Source organism: Lonchura striata, chromosome 5 (assembly GCF_046129695.1).
Source record: "Lonchura striata isolate bLonStr1 chromosome 5, bLonStr1.mat, whole genome shotgun sequence".
NCBI classification, from domain to species: Eukaryota; Metazoa; Chordata; class Aves; order Passeriformes; family Estrildidae; genus Lonchura; species Lonchura striata.
This window is the reverse complement of record NC_134607.1, coordinates 38960816-38986205: the sequence shown is the minus strand read 5'-3', so window position 1 is coordinate 38986205 and position 25390 is coordinate 38960816. Positions and strand designations below refer to the sequence as shown.

The window sequence follows — 25390 nt, the reverse complement described above, 5'->3', positions numbered from 1 at the left end:
GGAGGATAGAGAACAGCCTGTCCATGCAGAAAACCCAGAGAACTGGCTACTTTTTCTGTCCCTCTGCTTGCTTTGTTAATTTGCCAGCGTTCAAAATTATACCAAAACCTAAAGGACAAGGGAGCGAGCCTGTAGGTCCCAGCCCATATGCTAAAAGATCTGCATAGATGTTCATCTTTTGGCACGAGCATCTTGCTTCATGTCTTCTGTCAGGAGGAGATGGATGTGACTTTCTAGGTAGAGCTGGAGAAGAGGGACGTAGCCCTCTGGTTACCCCAGCTGGCTGAAGGATACAGAAGAATACCATCAGACTGTGGCACTCCGTGCTTGGAGAGTGAGCTCTTCTTCCTCAGCAGGTTTTCTCTCCCCAGGAGAGCTTCTGGCAGGACGAGGATGTATGCTGCCTTTGCTTTGGTGCAGCTCCATAAACATGCAAGTGGTCTGAGCACGTAGGTGTAGGTTGAGGCAGGAGCCTCCTCACAGCCACTCCACAAACACCAGACAACAGAAGAAATCCAAGCACTTTGATGTGGTTCTCTAGGCCCCTGGTAAGCTGCCCAAACTAGTTTAACCAGGCCCAGAGGCAGAAGAGGTAGGAAGCAATGGGCTCAGCTGAATAGCCAAAGGAGTGCTTCCTTATCAGTGTCATTCCTGGGGAGCTTTTGCGCTGAAGTGAGCCTGTCCCGAAGGTACAGGAGTGAGATAGGCCTGCCTGAGACTGAAGGAGAAATGTATTTTCTTGTTAATTGTGAGGAGGCCATCCAGGATCAGTAACTGTTGGTTCTCCTTCTGAAGGAAGGATGGGCAGATGCTAAATTCAAGTTTCCAGAGTAATCCTGCTTGGGATGCAGGCTGTGGCAGTCACCACATCCCACTAATGACCTTGGAAGGAAAAACGGAGGTCACTTAGACTTCAGATGACCTCAGGAGGTCACTGAGACTTGAGATGGACTGGGCCTTCAAACACAGTGTCCATATCTTTCTGTGGATTCAGGGTGACCATCAAATAAGGAAGGGATGTGACTCACCTGGCAAACAAGAAAGGCTGACAGCCTGTGCAGCCTGCAGCTAGATTTGTAGATCAAAGCTGTCAAGCACCCTGAGGTGTGTGTGCTGAGCCCCTCCACCTCAATTAAGCTAGTGTAACAGCAGAAGAATGGATGAAATATTCAGTACTGAGAATTTTCTGTAGAAAAGAAAGGGGGAGGAATTGCTGGCACTGCAGAACTTGGGCATCTAGCCAACTTGACCAAAATATTCTTTAAAAATAAGATGGTTGTTTCTCAGAATTTTAGGCATGTGGTTTGAGAGTTTTCAGCTAAATCCTTGTAAACGTTATCCTGTTAGCATGAAGTATTCGTGGCTTTATAGACTTTCTGATGGGGCTGTGAGACAGAGGTGCTACTAGTGAATCACCTGAATGGCAGGTGCTGAAGCTATTCTCAAATAGACCAGAAGGCTTTTTTTTTTTTTTTTTTCCTTAATCTTCTACAAATACTGATTAGTGCTACAACAAACAAGACCTGTCTCCTTTTGTATCCATCTTCCCACAGGAGAAAGAAAACATTCTTTCAGGAGTGGTGGGGTTTGGTTTTTGGTGAGGTTTTTTTTTGGGTTTTTTTTGTTCTTTTTTCTTTTTTTTGATTCCTTGATTTCAGCCTTAGGAAGGGAAACCCTTGGTGGCAAATAATTGCATTAGGAACTAGCAGGATTGATTTAAATGAAAGAGCCTTGTTCAGCAGTCAATTACTTAATTGTACAGTGGACTTTCTCAGCACTACTTCCTGGTAATCATCCAAATCCTTCAGCTCTGATACCTGTAAACAATTAGCATTCTTCTACATGGGCTGCAAACACTTGATCAGTGTTTAACAGGATATTTGTGTGTGGAGCAGTTTAACCTCCTTAAGGAGTCTTCCTGTCCTCCTTCTGCCTTTCTCTTCCATGATGTTTCCTCCCAGTTACTGGTGTAGTCGATTTATATACAGATTCTAAATACAGCTGTTTATATGTGATGCTACTGTCTTCTCTGTCCTAAGAGCTGTAATTGCACAAAAAAGTCAGTTTTTAATTGTATATCTCTAGTCATCCTCTAATGTTCACACCTCCTTTTCAGTTTGTTACAGGGGTAAGCAGCTGATTGGAATATGATGTTCTTCTCTCTCATATGGGAAAAAATGAAGTGGTTCCTGAGCCTTCTGTGAGGTTCCTTTTATTGCTGTCCTCCTCTTGGGTTTGAACAGATTACAATGCTGCTTGCCTCTGGACTGGCCAAAAGTACGTGGAAGCAAGAATTACTATGAAATGTACATTACCCAGGATGTAGCTTGGCCATTCTGTGACATGGAGTTAGACCTGTGGGCTGAACCTCCTATAAGGTGTTATAATGGATTGAAAGTCAACGTATAATGAAAGACTCTTCAAAGTACATTTCTGAATCACAGGACATACTGATGTGGAATACATACAAATGAGAAAAGTCTGGGAACTACTTCTTAGCCAGTGGTGAAGGGTAAATAAGTAAAAACAACCCTCAGCTGAACAGTAAAAGTGGTTGACTCCTCTGTGGTTCTACAAAATGGAAGGTGTCCTAAACAACAGTTTTCTTTGAGTGAAGCATTGCCCAGCCCTGGTGCTAGTTTTAATGTGTGATGATGAGGCATGAAAATTGCCATGGAAAAGTTCTCTGTGCTGCAGTACTGCTTTGAAAAAGAAACAAGCCCCACATTTGTGGATGCTGTTGCATTAGCTTCCAGTTTTCATGAGGTAATCCACAGCCTGAATGATGTGTTTACAAAGAAGAACTTTTTTTAAATGTACTGAAGTAGTAGAAACAATGTAGTGCATCTGAGATGGCAGTCCTTTGAACATCAGCTGCAGTTGAAGCACTTCAGGATTTGATGTGTGATGCTTGCAATTCTCTTGGTCTTCAGCAACCTGTGCAAGAAACTGACTTCAAGGATCAAAGTTATCCATATTTTACACCAAAAAATTGTGAATAACAACTAGCTAGCAATTTACACATCAGCAAGTATTTACTTATCAATAAATTTTTCTCCCTTCAGAAAAAGGGAGAAATGGAACTAGCTCTTAAGTTTTTGGTTTTTTTCTTATAATGATTAAGTTTCTTAATAACAATGCTTTGCCTTTAAAAGCAGAGATACTTTTATTTGGAACTTGGAATATGTAACTCTTACTGCAAGTACTACCTGTATGTTTTGTCTGAGTGACCATTTCTTATTAATTACAAAGCTAGAAGTAGATTGGGTTGATAAGACATAACCCTGAAGCTGCTTCCTGTACATGATCCTTAGTGTTTTTTAAATTCTTTTCTTATCACATCTAATCATGTCTGGCATCATGACACATGCCTTCAGGGGATGACAGGCTGTGGTCCTGTGGGATTTTTAAGTCTACTGGTGTAAATTTTAGGAAACTTCTATTGACTAGGTAACACTTTCAGCTTGTGGGTATCATGCTGTCTGTACCCTGGCATGTAAAGACTAGTACAGGAATACAAAACATTGACATCACAGGCAACAGTCTGAAGTTGATATTCCATAGTTCAATGTTTCTGCTGTGACCAGGGCAAGCTGAGATTTGGCAGGATTGTTAGCTCAAGGAAAGCCTAGTGAAGTAAATAAAATTTTAGTGTTTCTTCAGTCTTAAAGAATCCCTCTAAAAGGTAGACAGCTCTTGCCCTTCACTGAAGCCTGAACTAAATGTCAAAGAAACTTCTTGAAATAAGACCAAATGCACTGAAAAACAAGTGCATGGTGCTTTTGGTTTTTTCTGAAAGTTCAGGTAAGTTCACTGAAGGGCTGGTATTTCATCAGTGAGTACTGCTGGTAGCTGTCTCCACACAGCACCTCTTCGCACCATTTCTTGAAGTATCTCCTATCCCTTACTGCAGAATGTAAAGCTCTGAGCCACTACATAGGGTTTTTGGGGGCTTTTTGTGGTGTTTGGTTTTATTTTAATAGGACTGAATTCATTTAATGGACCAAGTTTGTAAATTTATCTTGTCAAGCCACCATATCATGCCTCAAGGCAGCACCTGAACAAAATGCTTCACACCAAGTGTAGTACCACTGGAAGCCTAGCTCATAAAGCAAAATGCAGATCTAAAACACTGGAAAAGGCCATCCTCTGTACCATGTCCTGCTCAGTTTCTTAACTCTTCTAAGCTGATGTTTCATGAAGGCAACTCCTGGGCAAATTCATCCCATATAAATAATCAGTTAACAACTCTGTACTGCTGCTGGCAGGTCTTTGGAAACTGCTCCTGTCAGACCAAAACAATGTCTAATCAACCATCTGTACACAAACGAGGCAAAAAAAGTAACTTTAAAAAAACCCATTGTTTTTCAATTTAGAGTTAATGCTTAAGCTGTATCTGTTCATCTGACTTGTTTTTGACTTGTTCAATAAAATGTTACTTCACTATTGCAATGGAATACTTGAAATTGTTGGAATAGAGTGATATTGACTAAGTTAGTATTGATTACTTTGGCACATTTACACAAGATTATTTATTCCATCAAAAGCACATTTTTCATCTATACTTTAAATTTTAAAGAATTGAAGAATGTCAGGTTATTTGTTCTTATCAGTAGAGTCTGTCAGGAGGACATTTAAGAAATTAAATTTCTTATGTAACAAGTCTCATTTCCATTTAACATATTGCATATATTCTTTCCTATTACTGGTTAACTTGGTCCATGCGTGGGTCTACTCTTCTCCCACTCAGTGTCTGGAGTCCTGGATGATTAGAGTGGTGAATACAGAAGGAAAATGGTACTCAGGGGAACACAGGAAGAATGCAAGAGGTAAAAAATCTGGAGAGACAGAGAAAGGAAAATAATTACCATATTTCTTTTTCAAACAGTTCCTCCTTTCATTTGAATAGTAAGAAGCTTATGGTGGCCCACTACAGCTGGTAATGAAATGGCAGTGTAGCTGTGCCCTGAGTGGGAGTTCTTCACTTCAAAGGATAACTTAAGTAGGGTGTTGTACTCATCAGGAGACAAAGTTATTGTATTAACAGTGCATGCACATCTCTACCACCTACTAATTTGCTTAGAAAAGCAAATACAAGGACATCATGCTCAAAAATGTTAAAAATTCATTTTAATGGAGAATGACAATGCTGTAGTGCTTGAAGTAGGTTCTCACCAAACTGAAGTAGCCGCTGCATTAGGTGAGAGAGTGTAATCACAGTTGTAAAACATCAGTCTTCACACCCACGGACCACTAGAATACTCAGGATTCACACTTATTTTTGTCAGGTCAAATGAATGCAAGTCCTGTAAGAGAGCTGATGCAGTTACTGTGTTACCCATGTAGGAGAAAATACAAGTGTACAATTTTCTAAAGTCATTCTGGTTGGAAATGACCTCTGAAGGTCAGTTGATCTAATCTTTCAGAGCAGGGTCAGCTGAATTCAGGCCACACCATGTCAGTGCAGCATTTGGATTTCTGCAGCATGCAGCAGGTCTCTGAATAAATAAACCAGTACGTCTGTGAATCGTATCTTTATAAATTTCATGTTCCAATTGGAAGAATGGGGATAGTAGAAAAATGCAGGTTTTTCCCTGCGTATACAGTTACTTTTTGAAGCTCCAGTACTGCATCATGATCAGTTGCAGAGTATGTTGACCTGTTTGACTGGCTGGCTTCATTCTTGGATGCCTGGTTGCTGAAATAGCTTCAGCAAGTGACTTAGTGGCACTTGAGTTACTGTATCTTCCAGTGCTATTAGATGGGATTAAGACTAAAGTAACCACTAAGTTGCTTTGCTTTTATTTTGAAAATACCTTGTAAAATATTAGTTTTGAAGCTATTTTCATTAAATATAGGCTTTGTGTTGCTGTTTAGAGATGTGATACAATTTGGGCTTTGTCATGTAAAAGCATCTTGCTTGTTACGTAGGAGAGCAGACCGTACTCATTCATGGCCCATGAACAGTCAGGGTTTTGTTGTTGAAATGTTTACAAGACCTCCAGGAAATTCTTCAGAAACAACTCCTTGTGAGTACCAGTCCAGGGTACTTCCAGAGGAATACATAAATAAAAGACAATTAAAATTTTAATCTTTTAAATCTACATGATATGAAATAAGGTTGAGAAAGTGGTCATTCTGGATGCGTAGCAATCTTTCAGCAGAACTTGAACCTCTGAGTTTGTTTTGTTTTCATATTCAGTATGTTTGCATCATGCTACGTTGCAAGTAGCCAAAGTTGCATGTTTATACCCTTTCAGGCAAAATTTTTGAGTGTGGATTCCTTCCAGGTAATTTGGCAGTAAAGTTTGATAAGTCATAATAATGCTTAAGAAAACAACTCTGAATTTTTGAATGCTGAAAGATCTGTTCAGTGATTTAGTGGAAATTTGATTTGGGTTTGAGATTGTTGTGGAGGCTGTCATTTGATTCCTATTGGTTTTCTGTGCATCTGAGGATATTTAGGGAATTGTTCAAGGTATCTGAGCATGATAAGCCTATTGCCAGTGGGTGCTGGTGGCACTGGTAGGTGAGTTGGCCATGCAGGAAACACATGTCCTTCTAAGGAATTCCACTGCTCTGCACTGATGCTCAGATTCACACTCTAAAGAGACCATTGTATTTTCAGGGTTTTTTTTGTGTTACTGTCTAGCGTGTCAGTCTGTTAGTGTTTGGTCAGTGTTCTATGTAAGTAAAATTTCATTATTCTTTCTGTAAGCTATTAATCACTCTTAATTCTGTTTGTATAAAATATTTAGATACTTCAGCCATAAATGTCATTATATTATACTCTAAACCTCCAGCTGAGTTTGCTAACACAAATAGCTAATTCCTACCCAATGGAAATCTGTCTTGTGTTCATCCTTGCCTACCCCACTGTGCAACTGTGAGAGAAAAGTTCAGGGTGTCCCACTGAATGTGAAAGTGAAATCGCTCAACATGGATACAGCAATAATGACTTGAGAACTGCAAAGGGAAAAGTGGTCACAGAGAGCCTGGTTCCACTGGCTTAGAGCACTATTTAGATAAGTGCTACTGTGGTCTGCCTCTCCCCTTGTAGTGGCATTCCTGGTTGTCTAACCTCATGGTGAACTGGTTTAAAAAATCAAATCAACAGGAAATTTCACTTTTTTTTTTTTTTTGGCAGCATTATTTTTCTGCTTGTTTAAATTTCTGCACAGTTCCACCATGCAATCAGCTGAGTGCCAGTGCTAACACAGTGCCTGTAGTCAGTAAGGAAGAAAAAGGCAGAGTCCTGCACCACCCCAAACATAAATGGGTTTCAGTTCTGTCTTGAGTCCCCAGCTGTGTCATTCATGTGCATCTTGCTTTGCCTTGTTCTTCAGTTGAACCTACTTCTCTCCTTCAGCCCCATTTACATGGCTCACTTTTATGGCCTCACTAATAGTGAAAAGTTCCTGAGAAATGTTGGCATGCACTAAAATAGTTGGGACTTTTACTACCCATAGTTACTGTGCTTGGTGGTGAAAAGATTTTTGCACCACCTTTCCAAAGGGATTGGAACCTTTTGCCTGCCATTTCTGCATCAGCATGGCTGGTCATCCCTGGCCTCTTTGCCAAAAATTATTGCCATTCCCCAGTAGCAGTGGTGGAGTGTAGGGTGGATTGAGGAGGTTTCAGTCTAAACCAGGAATAGAATCACATATCTAAATCCAAATGGTAGGTAAAGAGTACATACTATGGGGGAAAAATGTGTATCATTTGGACCAGGATGAGGGCATTAATTAAAAAATCTGAGGTCTTCTATATGACAGACTTCTAAAAACATTTTTCTTGTAGATAAAATCTGAGAAGATTAGTCCCTAGTTCCTCTTTTTATAGACTGTGAGATGGAATTAATTCCAACTAAAAATAAACAAAAATTTGTATGTAACTAATTGTGTTTGGTTCTTAGTTTACCATCCAGTCTTCTGAGTCTTTCTCTAGGTTACTGTAACTTATTTTGGTTTGTAATTGTTTGGTTGTTATTTTGGTGGGGGATGTTTTGGTTTGATTTGGTTTGGTTTGGTTTTTAAGTGCCAGGAAAAGATTCCAAAACTTGAGTTCACATTTTTCAAATGAAGGGGTTTGTGTGTCACACTTCTGTCATAGTGATCTTCATGCTGATAAGGAGAGCAGTGGTAAGAGATTAAAGAACGCTTTACAGTAATTGTCAACCTCTGAAAATTTCTGGAATTTGCCAGATCTTGAATGCTAACTTAACTCTGCTACGTAATTATGCTGTATGGTTTTGTAAAATCTCCTGATTTTCTGTTCTTAATTTGATTGCTTGGTCTCCATTGCACCCATGAGTGCAAACTCAGGTCAGGTGCTTATAAACAGCTACTTGTAAATATCAGGTGTACAAAGCAGAAAAAGGAAAAGGCTTAACAAAAAACCCAAACAAATAACCCAAACAACGCCACCAAACATTTTTGATGCATTCCTACTGTGTGTTCACTTCTCTGCTTTTAATGAGGACTTCAGAGGTGCCACATTTAAGGGCCTGTATAGTAGTGCTATGCCAGATTATGTGATGCTGCCTCATTAAGTTTTACATGAGTAAATGGATCTTTGTGTTGTCAGAGAAGAGTTCCTTGATGAGGGGGCATCTTACAGAGTATTAAAGTTAATTGACTGTTATTTAAGAGATTGTGCTCTGACATGAATGTATATTTGTATAGATATCTGCATAAAATATTTTCTTGGTAGATCAGCTTTTTGATTTAATAGTTAAGTTATCAAAAACAATCATACAGTAAGTTCAACATGTTTTTAAATTGTGATTATAACTAAATCTTTTAAATATTAGTATATTGTTGCAGAGAGGAAGCGTCTGTAGTCCATTACTGTGGATCTCAAAAATTGGTGATGATAACCTTCACAAGTTTTTGAACTAAAGACTGATTAAACTTGATCCATGCAAGTTGTGGCTATGAAATACTTGGCAAAAATTGTTGGTTCATTATGTTCTAGTCCTAGGGAAGTGGGATCCTGGATGCAGCTGTGTGCTAAGTAGGCCACATCATGCTTTAGCAAAGAAGCCAAGAATACAATGTACAGAAATAAGTTCATTTGAGGTGTTACCTATAAGTGACAAATTTAATTTAATTTTAATTTAATTTAACTGATAAATGGATGTTAAAACTACATTGCCAGCAATCTGTGCTCTCCTTACTGTGGCTAAATTTTCCTGTGTATTCTTGTAAATGGAGATCTTAGAAGAAAAAATAAAAAGTCATCAGATCAATTAATGCAATTAAAAAACACAGAACAGGCCATGCATCTTCACACAGCCCATTGAAATGCTACATAATCTCTTCTACTGTTATCACTACGTGCAGAAAGTCTGGATGTTTAGAAAAAAAATGGTTGAAGAAGAGAGCAGGCAAGGAGTGGAAAATAAAGTTGTCAGATCCTCCAGCTGCAGTAAAAAGCAAACTCAAATGCTAGTTGCTGAGGTTTCTACAGCACTTGGCTAATAATGCGTCATCTTGCTATATTCTTGATTTTGAGCAGCTATTGTGTTAAAGTGTGGGTCCTGGCTGTCAAAGTCTTTCCCACTTTCTGTGTCCAGGAATGGCTGGAGCTCTGAGAGAACAGATTGTCTGGCTCCTTTTTTTTTTTTTTTTTTTTTAAGCCAACCTTGTTTCCAATCTGGTCTGAATGCAATCAGTTATCTGTAGATAGCAAGCAGTGACTGGCTATGAATAATGTCTGTGTTACTTAGAGGTGACATCTGTGACTTGCCAGACTGCCTACGTGAAATGCCTCCAATGATCTCGCTGTTGCTCACCCACCCATGTAGGAGGGGACAGCGGCCTTAGTGCAGGACAGAGTGCTCTGCTTCACTCTGTTGACCTAGGTCATGCACTACTCTAGCCTGAGATCCCAAATCCTGGTATATCTGATCCACTTTTAAATGGCACCAAGGCTGGAGTGGGGCCACATGCCACCCCTGTTGCTAATGTCTGTGCCCTCTTCTGCTATTGTACAAGTGGTAGTACACAGGCAAACCAGGACTTCAGAAACCCGGTGTTCTGACACTTCTTCAGAACATTTCCTTTTCTGAAAAAGCTTATGTGTTGAGCTTGAGTCATGAGGATTTTGCACAGAAAGCTGAATTTTCACTTCAAGGGTCAAAATGAAAATCTTGTGAAAGTGATAATATGAACAGTATATCAGCCTGGTGGTGGCTGAAGAGTATATTTTAAGAGACTTCTGAGCTTCCTCTGCCTCTAAGAAGGGAACAGAAGGATATTTGCTCAACTGTAATTAAAAGGATCTAAAAGGTTGTAGTTCCTCTGAAGTGTGGGTATACCTAGTGCAGTATAAAATAAAGTCTGATTCAAAGGGCTGCAGTTGCTAACTGCTTGCACTTACAGCCTAGAGAAAATACTGATGACAGATTGCTCTCACTGCCATGGCAAGTTCTTTATCCCACTATATTTCATTATGCTGTTAGACTTGAGCGTAGTGAGCATGCATCTTTTCCTACCTGCCCCGAAGTGTGTGTAGTGTTTGTACTGTTTATGTTTGCAGGCGGGTCAGTGTTTGCAACCATTCAGAAGAGATGGAAATACTCTTTTTAGGAGGGAAGAAAACTAACAAGGAAAGTTAATTGAACAAAATGCACTTATTTATCAGTAACCTCTCACATCTGTTAGCTGGTCCCAAGTGTTGATTTAACAAGGAATCTAGAGATATGCTTAAGTACAGAAGAATACTTGTTTGCTATGCTCAACTTTCTTCTTGGCTGGTAGAAAGGAAAATTACTCTCACATATAAGCTGTAGTATGTTGTGCAGAGAAGTGGTTTTAGAAAGAGTGTTAATAGTGAATTCTGTCTTAGGAGCAATAACTACAGCTTTGAAACCTACTGAAGCAAATTACTGAATGCTGTCTCAGAGCATTATTTTGAGTTGGACTTGATGATTGTTGTGGGTCACTACTGAGGCAGGATATTCTATGATTTTTTTGAAGCAAATCCACATCACACAATACTTAGAAACTCAATTAAGGTTAAACTCATCAACACCAAGTAAAGGATTTTTTTGGTCTTTTTATCTCAGTTCCTGTTGAGTTGGGTGTAATTAAAATACCTTATAGTTTGGGTCATGTTGACTTAATCCTGAACAAGATCTCCAAAGCATAACTATTACTTGTTTGTATCAATTGATGGTGAAAAGTTAAGGTAACTGAATTTAGTTATGCCTAAGGAAATCAGACAGGGTTGCAGATAAGGATGCCTCACAGTTCTGACCAAGTTTGTGTGTGATTTGTCTCCTGGACCCTGGATGTTTTTTGGCACTTCTGTTATGGACAAATGAATAAAGCTTTGCTGCTGTCAAGCCAGCAGGAGAGGCTTTGGGCTTGCTGTTAACTTTACATCTGTACTCTCCAAAAACCTAGTAGCAAACAGGATGGGTTGTTCTCCATCATCTGTGTAGTTATGGACTGGCTGATTTAAGGAACTATGGTATACTGATATGAAGACTATCCTTTGAAACCAACCCTTGAATCTGCACACAGGTGTTCTCTTGCAGTGGATGAATGACTTGTTCAGGTGTGTATTTACAGAAATTCTGTTTCCTGTGTAGCCAGGAGATGGCTCCCTAGCCATTCCCAAAACACATCAAGATTTCTGAAGCCAGAGATAACTGGTATTCTTGGGGAGAAATGCGTTTAAAAATTGGCATTTTATGCATCTGTTTCATGAGTTGCAGGATAACTGCAGGGAAAAACTTGAATGGGAAGGAATTCTGAACAGAATTACAGTAAGAAAAATGGATGTATACTGACATGCTTGCCTGTAATTGGAGATCTGTTTGTAGCAGGTCAAGATAAAGGCCTTACAATGACCAGAACCTGGCTAGAAAACCCTGGCAAACAGTCACAGCATTGTCTGGCTGCTACAAACACAGCCTTTGGGCTGAAGCATAAGCAGCTGTGAAGCATGGTTTTCTTATTTCTTTACAAGTGTTGTTATACGTAGTAACTGCTTCCACTGATCTTAAAATAAAATAAAATAATACTGGTACATGTTGAGTGGCCTCACACTGTTAAGCCACTGATATTTCAGCCTGTGTCAGTCACAAGAAGAAATGGGAGGGCTGCTGACACAGTCTTGGTACTTAGTGGTCTAGTACAATATACTGGGACACAAGAGATGTGAATAAACACAGACTATTTCACTAAATTGCAACACCAAGGCAAATACTTGGGAACACCCATCAAGAGAAGTTGCTCTCTGCTGCAAAAAGTGAGGAGAGCACATGTTGAGAATCTTATGTGCTGCACTGAGAGAAATACCATGTGAAGGAAGTGTTATGTGTTTCTAGATTTTTTAGTTAAAGAACTCGGCTAAAAGAGCAGATGCACTCTGAACATGAGTTGTATTTTTGACCTATTAATGCAGGTGGTAAGGATTATAATTAATACTGTTGTATCATCTAAATGTGCACAAATGAATCCTTGATGATTAGGTCATGTGAAGTAACTACTGAGTATCTTGTCTACCAATGTAGCTTCTTAGGTCAAAGAAAACAGAGTGTTTTTCTCATGGGCAGTAAGTTATTAACAGTTGCTTTTTTCCTAAAGTCAAATGAAAACCGGGTACTTGGGCAGTATAAAGCTCTTTATTGTTCTTGTGGTGTCTTCTCGGTTGCATTGTAGATGACTTACTGAATTTAGACACACATTGATGAGTCTGTACAGTATTCACCAAACATAGGTCTCTTAAGGTAGAAGATTTTAGTCTAATTGTACTCTTTGATAACAAATGTTGCTAAGACTTCAAATAAGCAAACATTACTGAAAAAGGAGGAAACTGCAATTTCCAGCTAATAAATAAACATTATTATTGTCCCAGCTTCTAGATAGCTGGATTTCTCTGTGAGTTTTCACTATGGTTGCTTTTGTTCATATATTTGCTTTTCTTTTTCCCCATTGGTTTTGTGGAACTGAGTAGCTTTTGGGTGCACAAGGCTGACTTCTTCAGATGTGTTGTTGTTGAGGTTTCTTTACCTGATATTTAAATATTTGTATAATAATACTCAAATATTTCTGACCAGTTATAAAATCTGTATGGCTGAATGGTCTTGTGTAAATGTTTTGCAGTGTGACAACATACAAAGGGAGTAGAGGGAGCTGTGTCGAAGATCAGTGGTTTTTTAGATTCTGGGGTCCAAGTTCTGCTGGGCAAGACTAGGCTATTTTAAAAGGTTTGGAGAACTGGCTGTTTTGCTGTAAAATACCACTGGCTGTTTACTCGAGGCACTGGTGTGAACGGATCCAAATGCATTTCTATACAAAGAAGTATAACTGCAATTATCCTTTTTTTTAGATGTTTATGAAGCCAGAGGCTGAACATAGGAAAGTTAATTTTGAAATGCAGATCTCAACTTGGGCTGTACATATTTTGATCAACAAGTTACAAAAGAGAATGAAAAGCGCTGATTTTTTTAACCCTTGAGTATCTGTGAGGTTCCTCTGTACAGGGAACATCTTTGTCTTATATTTTCAGAGCTGGTTTACAATTGTACAAATACTTTCCCACTAAGAAAAGTAATTGTATTTGATTTTCCCCCCACCCTCTTTAATCCTTGTACTTTTTATAGCTCGAAAGTAGGATGGTTTGACAGCTGCCTCATGAGCAGCTGAAATATCTTTATTGCCACTCATCTTGGAGAAGGGTGGAATAAGCAGGTGGGGAACGAATATTTACTACAATTGTGTAAAGAGAAGTTATTCCAGACTCTTGGCACATCTAAAATCAGGAGGATCTAGAAAGCAGACTTGAGCTTTTTGTGATTCTTTGATTTACTTCTTCTAAGTCTTCTAAATCTATGAGAATTAATTTGGGGCTTTTAGTGCAGCACTGTGAAATAGAAGGTTTGCATTAGTAAGCCCTTCACTTCTGATGCACAACAGCTGGTTGTTGAACACATAATTTTGCAAAAGTTAAAGTAAGTGATTTAAGAAAGAAGCTTTTGCTTCTAACTTGTGCATGCATGTAATTAGTAGTTTTAAACTTTTCCATCTGCATGATTGTTCTTTTGCATTCCATAAGTCTTCAAGAACAGGTTTAATTACCTAATTAAGGCTATAGTTAATATTTCCTGTGGAACATTTTAATTACTAATAAAATCTGAGGTGAAGTATTTAATGTTGAAGAAGGTTTGTTCTGAGATTTTGCAGCTATTTATGCTGGTGTAACTTAGTAAATGTTTCCATATGAAACCCTAAGGAGTGGGAACACTTATTTACATATATCCACCCACAGGAGCAACTCCTCTAAAGGTAGCCTGCAGAAGACATTTTTGAAGGTGCTCTCAAGCCACCTTTGCTTTGTACCTCTAAGTAGGAGGCCTAGACTTCGTTGCAGTTAAGTGGTATGAATTTTTTAAATAATTGTTTCTTGTATGTGTATCGGATTAGTTACCTACCTCGACAGACTGGTGGTCAGCTTCTCCACAGCATGTGGTTTTGAAGGTTTGCAAGGTACAGGACAACAAAGGGAATTACTTCAAAATTTACATCCCTGTAGTATTACAAGGTGTTAAATTAGTTCTTTAATGATTAAAAGGAAATTCTCCATTTAATAAATCAGATTTTTCTTTGTGATGTGAAAATATTAGAGAAAATACCTACTTAGACTTTCTCTAAGTCCTGGATTCTCAAAAATATTGATCTTTTGAATTAAATGTTGAAATCTGGGGGCAGATTGACTATATTTTTATTTGGTCCTTCAGATTTTATTTTTTTCAAGAAGGCATTTTATGTGAGAAGATACTCTCTTCTCTATCCCTCAACTGTCAAGAAAATGCAAGACAAAACCTGTATTTTTCCAGCTGTTTTTTCAACAAAAGCAACAAAAAGCAGATAATCCTATGTGTATGGCAATGGCTCAAGATCTAATGCTTGTACAGTTCACCTGAGTTTTCTGTTAGCCAAGACCTGAAGCTTTAGTGTGAAAAAGATTTGCAAGTAAGAAAAACTTATTTGGAAAAGAACACTATAAAGATACAAGTCCACAGACTGCTTTTGTGGAGGAAGCCACATTCTCCTTTCTACAGGAAAGAAAGTGAAACAGATGGACCAAGTGGTTTGGCAGAAGCAGAAAGTTTTATTGTTGGAAAGGATTCGAGTTTAGGAATTTTGGTTTAGTGGCTTGCACACACCCTTCTGACTAAGTACTAATTAATTTTTTTTAATAAGGATGTGGTTTGAGATCCTGAATTTCTTGAGGGGTTTTGTTGAGAGGTAGGGGAGGTAGTCTTTCTTGACAATTTAATTCATATGTGCTTTATGCTGTGCATGGAAATGCAGCACAGACAAGGCTCCAAAGATGAGCTCCAGAAATCTCTCTCTCGCTGGGGAGAAGAATGTCCATGATTTTCCCTAGTGAAGTGAAATGTGGTCACAGATACGTGTTTGCATTCAGGCTTTCCAGTGACAGGAGGAGTTGTGGTGGAAACAAACCAGATTTTTATGCCACTTCCCAGAAGACGTGTGAGCCTCTTTTGGGACTGGCAATGAGAGAGGTTAACCTATTTCTTCTCTGTCAGTGAAGCTTTATGAAATATACGTTCTGTGGATAGTTCTTGTTCTCAGTGGATTTCTTTCTCCTTCAGCAGTCCATGTCTGGCTCAGGGCCCTGGCGTGCAGCAGATCAGGTGGATGGAAGAGATGTGTCACCTGGCTATTAGGCTAGCACTTTAGGAAAAGCAGTCGTGGCTTTACACAAAATATAGCATAGCTATTCAGGCTCTAGCATAGAATGAAATGAAGGAAAAAATCCCCAGCAATTTCAGGCTTGTTAAGCTTGTTGGGGATTTCAAGTTATTTCAGGGCAAATGCCTCTTGTACCCACACAAATAATTAAGAAAGTTCTGAAGTCAGTTTGCATTAATTACTCTGGAAACAAATTTTACTGAATACAAAATGAATTATTCCACCATAAGATAGATGGAGGTACTTCTTAGAATAAACTACTTTGCATCTTTTAGCTGTCAGTGTGCTCTTTAAATTGTGCTATTACTTGCTTGTATCAACCTGTCTACTGTTGTGTCCTTAAGTGCTCTGGAATCATCACGCTTGCTTTTAGCCTTGCCTGTGTGAGATTATCCATACATATACATACATGTAGTGTGTATCTTGTTCGTAAGTAGAGATAGCACCTGCAGCCCAGCCTGTCTTCATTGTAGCTCTGTTCTCTGCTTCCCTGTTGTTTTGCTTCAAGATTTTTCCCTTCCTGCCCTTCAGAGTCCTGTCCTGAGAGTAGCAACCAAACTGCTGAGAGAGAGAGTATCTGGATCAGTACTGCAGTGAAGTTGTCACAACTGAGATGGCCCTGGAGAGAGAAATCCCCAGGCCTGTATTGGATCGCTTCAGATGGTAAGACAGATCCTCCTTTTTGCCAAGCAGACTACCATGGATATTTTTGACATCAGAAAAATAGCTGAAACCTGAAGCTCCTTTAAGATCTTAAGCAGAAAAAGATCTGATGCAAAATCCAGTTGTAGTGCTGGGCATCCGTATTCCTGGGCGGAGAAGTGAGCAGGAGATGCTGGGCTAAGAGTAAAGCAGACTGCATTCTGAACTGAGCATCCTCTCTAACCATGGTTTACTATGGCATTCTGGCTTGCTCTTCCAAAAACTCTGCCTTTTTGGGAAAGGTGGCTCTGTACCAGCAGTGTCCTTGCTGCAAGGGCAGCCTCTGAAAGTGCAGATGCTGTTACTGAGCCTGCTCCTGGTGTCCCTTTCCCCTTCCCTGGGATCTCCTGGCACTGCTGGAGTCTAGTGGACCAAGATCCAGTTTCAAACAGCCTTCAGTGCATGGTCGGTCCTCTCATCCCAGTACTTTTCTTTCACTATAAGCAGTTCCAGTGATTTATGTGGCTTAATGGAAGTTGTCTTCTGTTACCTTTCCTTTTCCTTCCCTGCTCTGCAGAGCAGTGCCTCGTGTTTTGGCCCAAGGCAATGGGCCTCCTAAGCAGCTTTCCTCCCAATTTCTGAGTCCCAGCTCAATCTGCTGTGTTGTTGTTGGCCATTTCCCAGCATTGCCAGTGCTGACTATGCTGCTTATTTATCCCATTGGATGTTGTTAAAATAAAGCTTCAGTGTAATTTTTAGCCTATTTGGTAGATGAATGCTGTTTGTACCTAAGCTCTCATAGTTTCACTGATATTCAGAGATTCAGCTGAAAGTAACAATCCTTTCTATATTCTGTCAAGTATTGAGGTAGTATCTGAAACTCACCCTTAAACAGCTTTGCACTTAGAGCATTTCTCTTTGGAATGTTTTTTTTCCTTGATGATCTGATTCCAGGCTGTTGGTGTTAGCTCTCCTGTTCACCTGAATCACCCCTTCTGCTCCTGGGTATCGCAGCTCCTTGTTAGGATGGGAGATGAGGATCAGGAAGGCGATTGGTTGTTAAATCTCTTCCCATCCTTCAGCTGGCAGGGAGATGGTGATTCATCCTGTCAGCTTTCACTTGGAGCATTTCTAGGCCCCAGATGTGTGTTCTCAGCATTCCCAGATTGGCTCTACTGCCTTGGAAGCAGAAGTTGTGGGGGAATGCAAGAGACTTCCAATTTTAGCGGCATAAGAGCTATGTAAATGCAGCTATATCATTGCCGGGCCAAGCTGGATATCCAGCTGCACTGCATCATGTGGCTTTATGAGCCTGTGTCTCCACCAGCTCATGAGTCTCTGTTTCTGATCTGTTTCTTGGTGTCGGCACGCACGTCTTTGCAGATGTGTGAGCTCAAGGGCCCAGCCTGAGACGGCTGTAATTCTTTATCTTGCCATTTCAAGCACTGGCTCTTGAGCTGTCATTGGCAGGGAGCCCAGCAGCCATATGGCCAAGGGCATATTGCCCAATGCTGAATTCACTGACTCCATTTGAAGTCATATCTAAGTTTTGAACCCTCCAAACTTCTGGATGGACTAGCATGTTCTTCCACTTTGGAGCACTCTCACTGGAAACAACTGGGCAACTGTGATACTTAAAATACAAAAGAGGATTTTAAACCTTTTTCTTACCAACCCCTTGAAGTTAACTCTCCAGGAGGACTTTTCTTAGGATGGCTTAGAATATGATAAGCAACATGAGCAAACCTAAAAGGGTGATGAAGGAGTGACTTAAGACATAATAACATTAATGAAGAGATTGGATCTTCTAGATCAGTAGTAACTGTTTCAGAAAACCTAGTCCAGCAGTTTCTGATAAAACTTTACATACTGAATCTTGCTTTCATTGGCTCCCAGGTCTGTCCTGGATTGCTTGTGTGTTACACTCTAAAGTTAGGCATGTGGTATTTTTAATAAATGCTTATTCCGGTATCTTGGTCTAATGAAGGATAAGCTGAACATTATTTCAGTGCTTATTTTTCCTCAAATAAGGTTACAAAATGACAGGTTCCACAGCAGCTAAAGTGGGGCTGTCAAGAGAAGTCATCTAGATATTAACTGATGAAATTTTAATTAAGCTTTTCATGATAGAGCTGTTTTGTCAGTTAGGTCCCTGCTTATGTATGCATTTAAAGAGTGGAATTAAATTCACTGTTCTCCTTGAGTTAAAACTTACACAGGCATTTTAGCCTGCTGTCCCATGGTTTTCCACTATAAAATTTGCAAAAATTGGTGCAGAATGGCATGATTATTAAATCCACTGTAAATTACTTGTTTTAAGTAAATGTGTGCCATATAAGTAGTAGAAATTCATGCCTCATTGCTAAACTTGAAATCTTAACTCTAGCTTTTTTCTTCCTGTAAAACCTGCTAAATGTTGTTAGATACCTGAGGATCACTGGCCATTTTTAAGTAAATACAAGCTTCAGAATTCTTCTAAAGGGAGAAATTAATATGATGCATGTAATTAGTAACAGAGTAAAATGTCTGGATGGTCCCTGACAACCACTGGAGTAATAAAATTCTTCCCTGGTCACAGGTTTAGAGCATCGTCTGTCAGAGTGCTGTACAAGACTTGATGTTGAAATGCTTTCTATTTCAGTGTACACCTAAAGCAATGTGTTTGCAGAGGCACAAAGATTTATCTATACAGATGCTCAAGTTTCAAGGTCTAAAGAAAGTGGGCAGCTCCAGGGAAGAGCCTGCTGGTGTAAAGCTGGTTGTGTAAGCATACCAGTACACATCTGGAAGACTCAGGCACAACTGCTTGGTTTTAACTTTTGAGAGAATCTTTTATGTTTGTATTTCTGATAGAAATAAACATAGAGGTTGCAAGCATAAATATTTAAAACATCTCCTGCTAAATTCCTCCAATTTTGTAATCTCTGAAAAGCAGGTTCTTGTTGAAAAGATTGCCCCTCCTAGAGAGAAGGCAAGTACTAAATGTTTATAGATAAAAGACCACATAAGAGCTCAGAGAGCTGTGTGTTTTGCTGTGCTTCTGTGACTAATTGAAAGGTATTGCATTAGAAGGGAGATGGGAGGCAGAGGACAAAAGAAAGGAAGAGAGAGACTGAAGCGTGCGAGTCACAACTGCAAGCTGCACTGCGGCGGGCATGCGAGGAGAGGGAGGGCACCTCAATGTACTTCAGCTGAGATGGAGTAAAGCCGTGAGGCAAAGCTGTTTGTAACTTGAGTGTTACCACACCTCAGCCTGTCAGCCGTGCAGGTTTGGGTTTTATTTCGCCTTGGTCAGTTTCACAAAGCTACAATGTTGCCCTGTGTTGTGGTTGTGCCCTGCGAGGTGTCCTGTGTTGGCATAAACTGCTCTTGCAGCTTTGCTGCTGGGACAGGTGGAAAGGATGTGCGGCTTTGATATAGTGTATCTTAGTGGGATGTGACAATATAATAGCTCTCCTTTGCATGTGTTCTTTGTAGTCACGCTTGCAGAAGCTGATTTGGAACATCCAAGTGAAAGGGCTTTTTCCCATTAGAAGGAGTACATACAGTAGCTGGAAAAAGGATAATTCCTTCAGTGAAGATTGAATCTAATCCATGTCTGAGTTGAAACTGCTTTTGAGAATTAAAACTTAATTTAGTCAGGGTTGGTTTGTGCTACCAATAGGCATATTTTAGAGGAGATGACCTCGGTTTGCTGTGGGTCACTGTGTTTACTCCTATGTGTAAATTGTGGCCTGTTGACCAGACAGGAAGCATTTTGGGTTGAAAGCTTCCTGTCATGTCCTCATTCATGTGAAAATGAAGTTTCTTGTTGTTCCTATCCTTTCTGGCACATCTTTTTACCTGTGTTGAAAGGGTTACAAGCTAACAGGTTGAAGGAACTGCAATGCAGACATTTGGAAGAGACTGCAGCGCTCTTTGCAAAGGAAGCTGCTCTATCCAGGCAGATGGTTGGCCTGAAAAAACAAGGCTGGGACTCTGGGCTGTTGCTCCAAAGAAAGTAGGGAGAGAGTTAAGTGAAAAGGAATTTTTAAAAGATGAATGATGTGCATACTTCTTGTGCTCAGGGCAGCAGACCTTTACTTAAAACATATGGTTTATGTGTGATGGAAGGTCACACTGAAGGAAGATCAAATACTGAGAAAGGTCTGAAGCAAATCATCCAAGATCTAGATAAAGGTATGTGCATCCAGTGCAGATGTGAGATGACCACATATGCACCTTAACAAGCATGACTTGTATCACATGATCCTGTGATAATTAGAGAGTGACCATGCTGACTGTGTGCTGAGTCCTCACCTTATAGCAAGCTAAAAAACAAACAAACCCCATGTCTCTTTAATCATCCAAGGGAGTACCTGTCCTGCCTAAGCAACCTGCTTAAAATGAATCCAGGTTGGTATGTCAGACATCAGATAATCAACAGATCTGCTCTTGCAAGTGTCCACTCCTCTAAGTCCTCCTCAGTAATACTACTGTGTGGATGTTTACTCCTGTGGGAAGGAAAGTTGCAGGTTTGTGGGATACATACAAGTCCAACTGGACCTGCTGCAGCAGACTCTTGAAACTTATCTTGTAGTAGCCCTGTTTCTCTCTTGGCCAGGTATGGGCTTCTCTGTACCTAGGAAAAGAAGGCGACCTGCTTTGGGTGTGGAGGCATGTAATGGATTTGCTGCATTTCACATGACTTATTTTATTACTTGTTTTTCATTTGCTTAGTAAGGACTCTGACCTCTACATGAAAAAGTCTGTTGGGTAGTGATGGCATAGAGAACTTGGCAAAATCAAAGCATTTACAACATCTGTATCTTTGAAGTGCCTCTTTAATAGTGCCATTGTCATGCCAGTCAGAGGCAACACTTCTCTTTGCAATTGAAAGGTTCAGCAGAACTAGCTGATAAGCACTGGTGCCCTGCTGGGAAATTGACCCTTTGAACTGGGAAGAATCTCTGCAGATAAGCAAGTAATGGAATTTTTATCAGGTCTTGCTTTTTATTGTAGCTTGTTTAGGGTTGCCAGGCTTTCTCTGCAGCAAAAGTGTTTTCTCTCTAGTGTAGAAGGTGAGGGGGAAATGTAATATTCACAAGCTAAAGATGCTGCTTCTAGGCTTGGAAGAGATAGCCATGCCACAGAACAGAAAAGAAACAATGACAGTATAACTTAAATAACAAACATATATTGATTTAAGAGCCAAACTTACTGAGCATCCTAAGTCTCAAGGAAAAGGAGAGGAGTTTTGAGGATACTCTTAGGATCTTCATAGGACACATGTAAAGTTTTTTCACTGTTTTCTCTTTTTTTTTTTTTTTTTAAGCCAGGAAGTTTATTTAACAACTTCAGTTTTAATTTTGCAATTGAAGTAAGCTAATTTAAATAAATTCCTTTACACTAAACCTCAGAAACATTTCAACAACATAATAATGCTTGAAAGCAAAGCACTGTTAAACACTGGGCTTTTTTTTTGTGCGGGTGAGAATCTGCTTTCATTTAAAACAGGGATTGAGCTTTTCAAGTCTTTTCTTTCTAAGCCATAAAACTGAACCATTAGACTTCTTGTCTCAAATCCCAATAACAAAAAAACAATGGGAAGGAAACTAGAATTCAGACTGTACCTGAATTTTGAGTCATATTGTGTCCCTGTCCTGAACTGTTGATATTTCCAGCTTGACCATTCCAGGAAAGCACAGTTTGAGTCTTGTGGAAGGCTGCTGTGGTCTGTGGGAGTGTTTGAGTCAGCTTTGCATGTTCTGAACTGGGACGTTGCATATCCAGCCTCTGCAATCTGTTTAGCAAAGCAGCCATTCCTGGGAGCCTACACATCCCATACACATGGTTTGAGTTGTGACGTTTGAGACAATAGCAGAGAAGATATGACTCTATTAAAGATGCCAATTTGAACAAATCCATCTTGTGGATGACCTACAGATCAGAAGAAAGCTCTAAGGGAGAATATAGTAAAGCAATGTGGGAAGCTGCTGCCATTGCAGTGGGGGACTGGACGTGTTGCTCTGAGTACAAATTAATCAAGTTTAGGCTGACATTCCTTAGTGTCAGGTTTCCCCTTTGGTCTCCCTAAGACACTGCTGTAGTGGAAAACCTTTCTCTCCAAGTAGTTTTATACCACTTAATTGCTCTTTAAAATGTGCTTTATTCCTTGCTAATGATGTAGCACTGCTGTGCTATATTAATGAATTTGTAATTTAAAGAAGGGGGGTAGGGGCTGACATATGGCAAATACATACTTCTGGTAAGCACATGATCTTGAAGATAAACAAAGCTGTTTCCTTATCCTCAGCATGTACTTTTTTTGTTTTGCTGATAATGAGAAAAAATTAACAGTGTTAAATTTGATTGAAAACAGCAGTATCTTCTGAAATTAATGCCTGTGTGAATGACATTGAAGGTCCCTCTGTTTTTTTTTCATTTACTCTAAGTATAATACGCATTAAAAAAATCATCCAAACTCAAAAAAGGAGTTTCAAATTCCTCTAATTTTGTTTTCAGTCTAGTAAAAATGGTCTCTCTACATTTGCTTCTCAAATGTATATAACTAAAAGCTATATTTATTAAAAAGTGATTCTATCAAAAAGTTTCCAAATGATGGAAGAGTTTTTGAAAGTATTTTATAACATAGATGTTTTGCATTGAAGTTTATAACTACTTCCAGAACTCAGGCTGGAGTAAATCATAGTTCCAAAATTTATTTTGTTGAGGACGTGTTTAAAAGATGTGTAGATGAAGCACTGGGGGACATGGTTTAGTGGTGAACTTGGCAGTCTTAAGTTAATGGTAGGACTTGATGATTTTAAAGGTATTTTCCAATCTAAATTATTCTGTTATTCTAATGAAACTTGTGTAAGCCTAGAAATTGTGGAAAGGCAGCAGTTACTCTGCTATTCCACATTTAACCATGTTTGTTAAAGTCAGTGGAAGACTTCTCAAAAGCCAACACTTTTACCTATCTTGGCAGTGTTTCATTTAGCAGTAACTGGTTCTCTGACCCTGAGACCAGATGCTAGACTGTCCAAATCTATTGCCCTTGCACATAGTTTCCCTGCACTGTGCACTGCAGCACATATGCGCCCTTTTTACAGACATTGCTCTTTAGTAGATTTTCATTTTTCACATTCAGCAGGTCTGAAATACTCATCAGGGAGCTGAGAGTGGCTGTTGCATGTGTTTGGGTACTACGTGAAATCATGGGCTCAAAGACTCTTTGAGCGGGTACTGTGGAGGGGGAATGGAGAAAACCAAGCCCAACCCTTTCCTGGCCCACGTGTTAGGAGCAGTCCATGGCCTTTCCTGCATGCCACTCACGGTGCCCAGTAGTGCTAGTTACTCAAAGTACCCTGTGCAGTGTACTGCCAGTGCAAGGGTGCGAGTGACTGCAGGCTGGGGCTTGCATTGGGCCCTGTTCCTGTTTAATCTACTAGTGCAGAGATGGTTGGAGGGTCCTTTCCTGTAAAGGAGGGCCAAGGTACTCTAAGTGCCAGTATTTGGGGTCCGCAGGGTATTTGACACTGTGCAGGCTGCACCAAAAGTGTGTGCTTTACTGGCCCTCCCAGACCATCCCTGACATGAGTGTTCTCCAGTGCCTCCTGGGCTGGGCACTGAAGGCTCTCAGCAGAGGTGCACAGCGGGACCTGCTCACCCAGTCTGCCCCTGGGAACTTCCTTTTTAGTGAGTGTCTGTCTCCAGGGAGACAGTGGGCCAGGAGTCTCCAGAACATCCCTCTGCACCTACAAGATACAGGTTTAGTTTGTTCTGCATAAGTGGTACATGAGAACTTAAGTGAAGGTGTAAAAAGAGGAGCTGGGTTGAAGAAATGTTGTGACAGGTACCCTTCCTGAAACTGAACTGTGATCAGTGGTTTGTCCAGAAAAAAAGTTTGGTACTGCTGCCTTGCAGTAGTGTTGCAGTGTTGCATCATCTCTAACTGTTTACTGAAGCATTCTAGCAGTGAGTCTCATTGAGTTTATTGGGAGGGAGGCAGGTACCATCAAAAATAGAAATTAGTTTATAAAGATCTCTGGCATAACCTAAGTCTATTCTCAATTTATAAGATAATACCCCTTCTAATATAAAGCCCAGCCTCTGAAGTGCCTTCTCTCTGCCACATCTGAAAAATGTCTTTGTGCCCTTGAGTTGAGGGAGGAAGAAAGAAAAGAGCATGCAATTTGGGGTCATCCTGTGATTTTTTTCTCTCCTTTATCTTTTGATGGACTGAGGTATAGATGTACATTTTTTTAACCCTTTGTCATTTATGCTGTGATGTTGTCCTACAAATTGACTGTATTGTGAACAGCACAGTGGATTCTTTTATGTTTCATCACAATTCTGATTAATGATGTCTGATTTCTTCTAACACCTCTCACGCAAGGGTTTTAGCTCTGCTCTTTGAAGCAGACATACAGCCATGACAGCAATTAGGTAAACTCCAGGGACTGAACTTGGCGTGCTCCCCCCAGGTTTCTCCTCAGGGTCCATAAGCGAGAGATCTCCATGCAGATCAAAACATGTTACTTAGCTGGAAAAGTGGATTCTGTTGCTGCATTGGTCTTCTAGATGAAAGATGTGCATGATGAAACCTTTACTAATACAAGGGCAAAGTTCCAGTCATTCAGAGCAAACCAAGCTAACTGTTGCCAGTATTTCATGTACGCTCCTTTGCGGGTGAGTTGAGGCAGCAGTGTTTTCAACATCCTTGTATTGTTACCCCTTATGGTGAAACATGTTTTCTTGTAACAAAACCAGAGATTGAACTGTGTGACATTAATTTCTCCATTGTTGTAAAAAGCTTTTCTTTGCCTTCATTTGACTGCACCAAAGTAGCAAAATGTTGATGATACTGTTATGCAATATTTTACAGCATTGTCAAAGCACCATTCAAATAAGTAATGAATCTGCGCAAGAAAAGGGTGGCATCAGCCCATCTTTCAGATGAGGAAAGCTGATAAAGAATTCTGGTGATGTATTAGTAGTCACAGGAAGTCAGTACTTACCTTGATCTGAAT

At 39.9% G+C, this 25390-nt stretch overlaps 1 protein-coding gene across 3 annotated transcripts in view; it reads left to right on the top strand.

Annotated features, from left to right (window-relative positions):
• PRICKLE1 (prickle planar cell polarity protein 1) overlaps positions 1 to 25390 on the top strand; it is a 64969-nt gene that overhangs the window by 13060 nt on the left and 26519 nt on the right. Inside the window, exon 1 of one of the 3 annotated variants that reach the window (XM_077783478.1) lies at positions 1613 to 2766. The exons of 1 other annotated variant lie outside the window; for it this stretch is intronic. The gene's annotated coding sequence lies outside the window, so the exon portion shown is untranslated. Of the gene's footprint in view, positions 1 to 1612; positions 2767 to 16184; positions 16398 to 25390 lie in introns of those variants that run through there. One more of the 3 variants, XM_021545306.3, reaches the window with a different exon arrangement.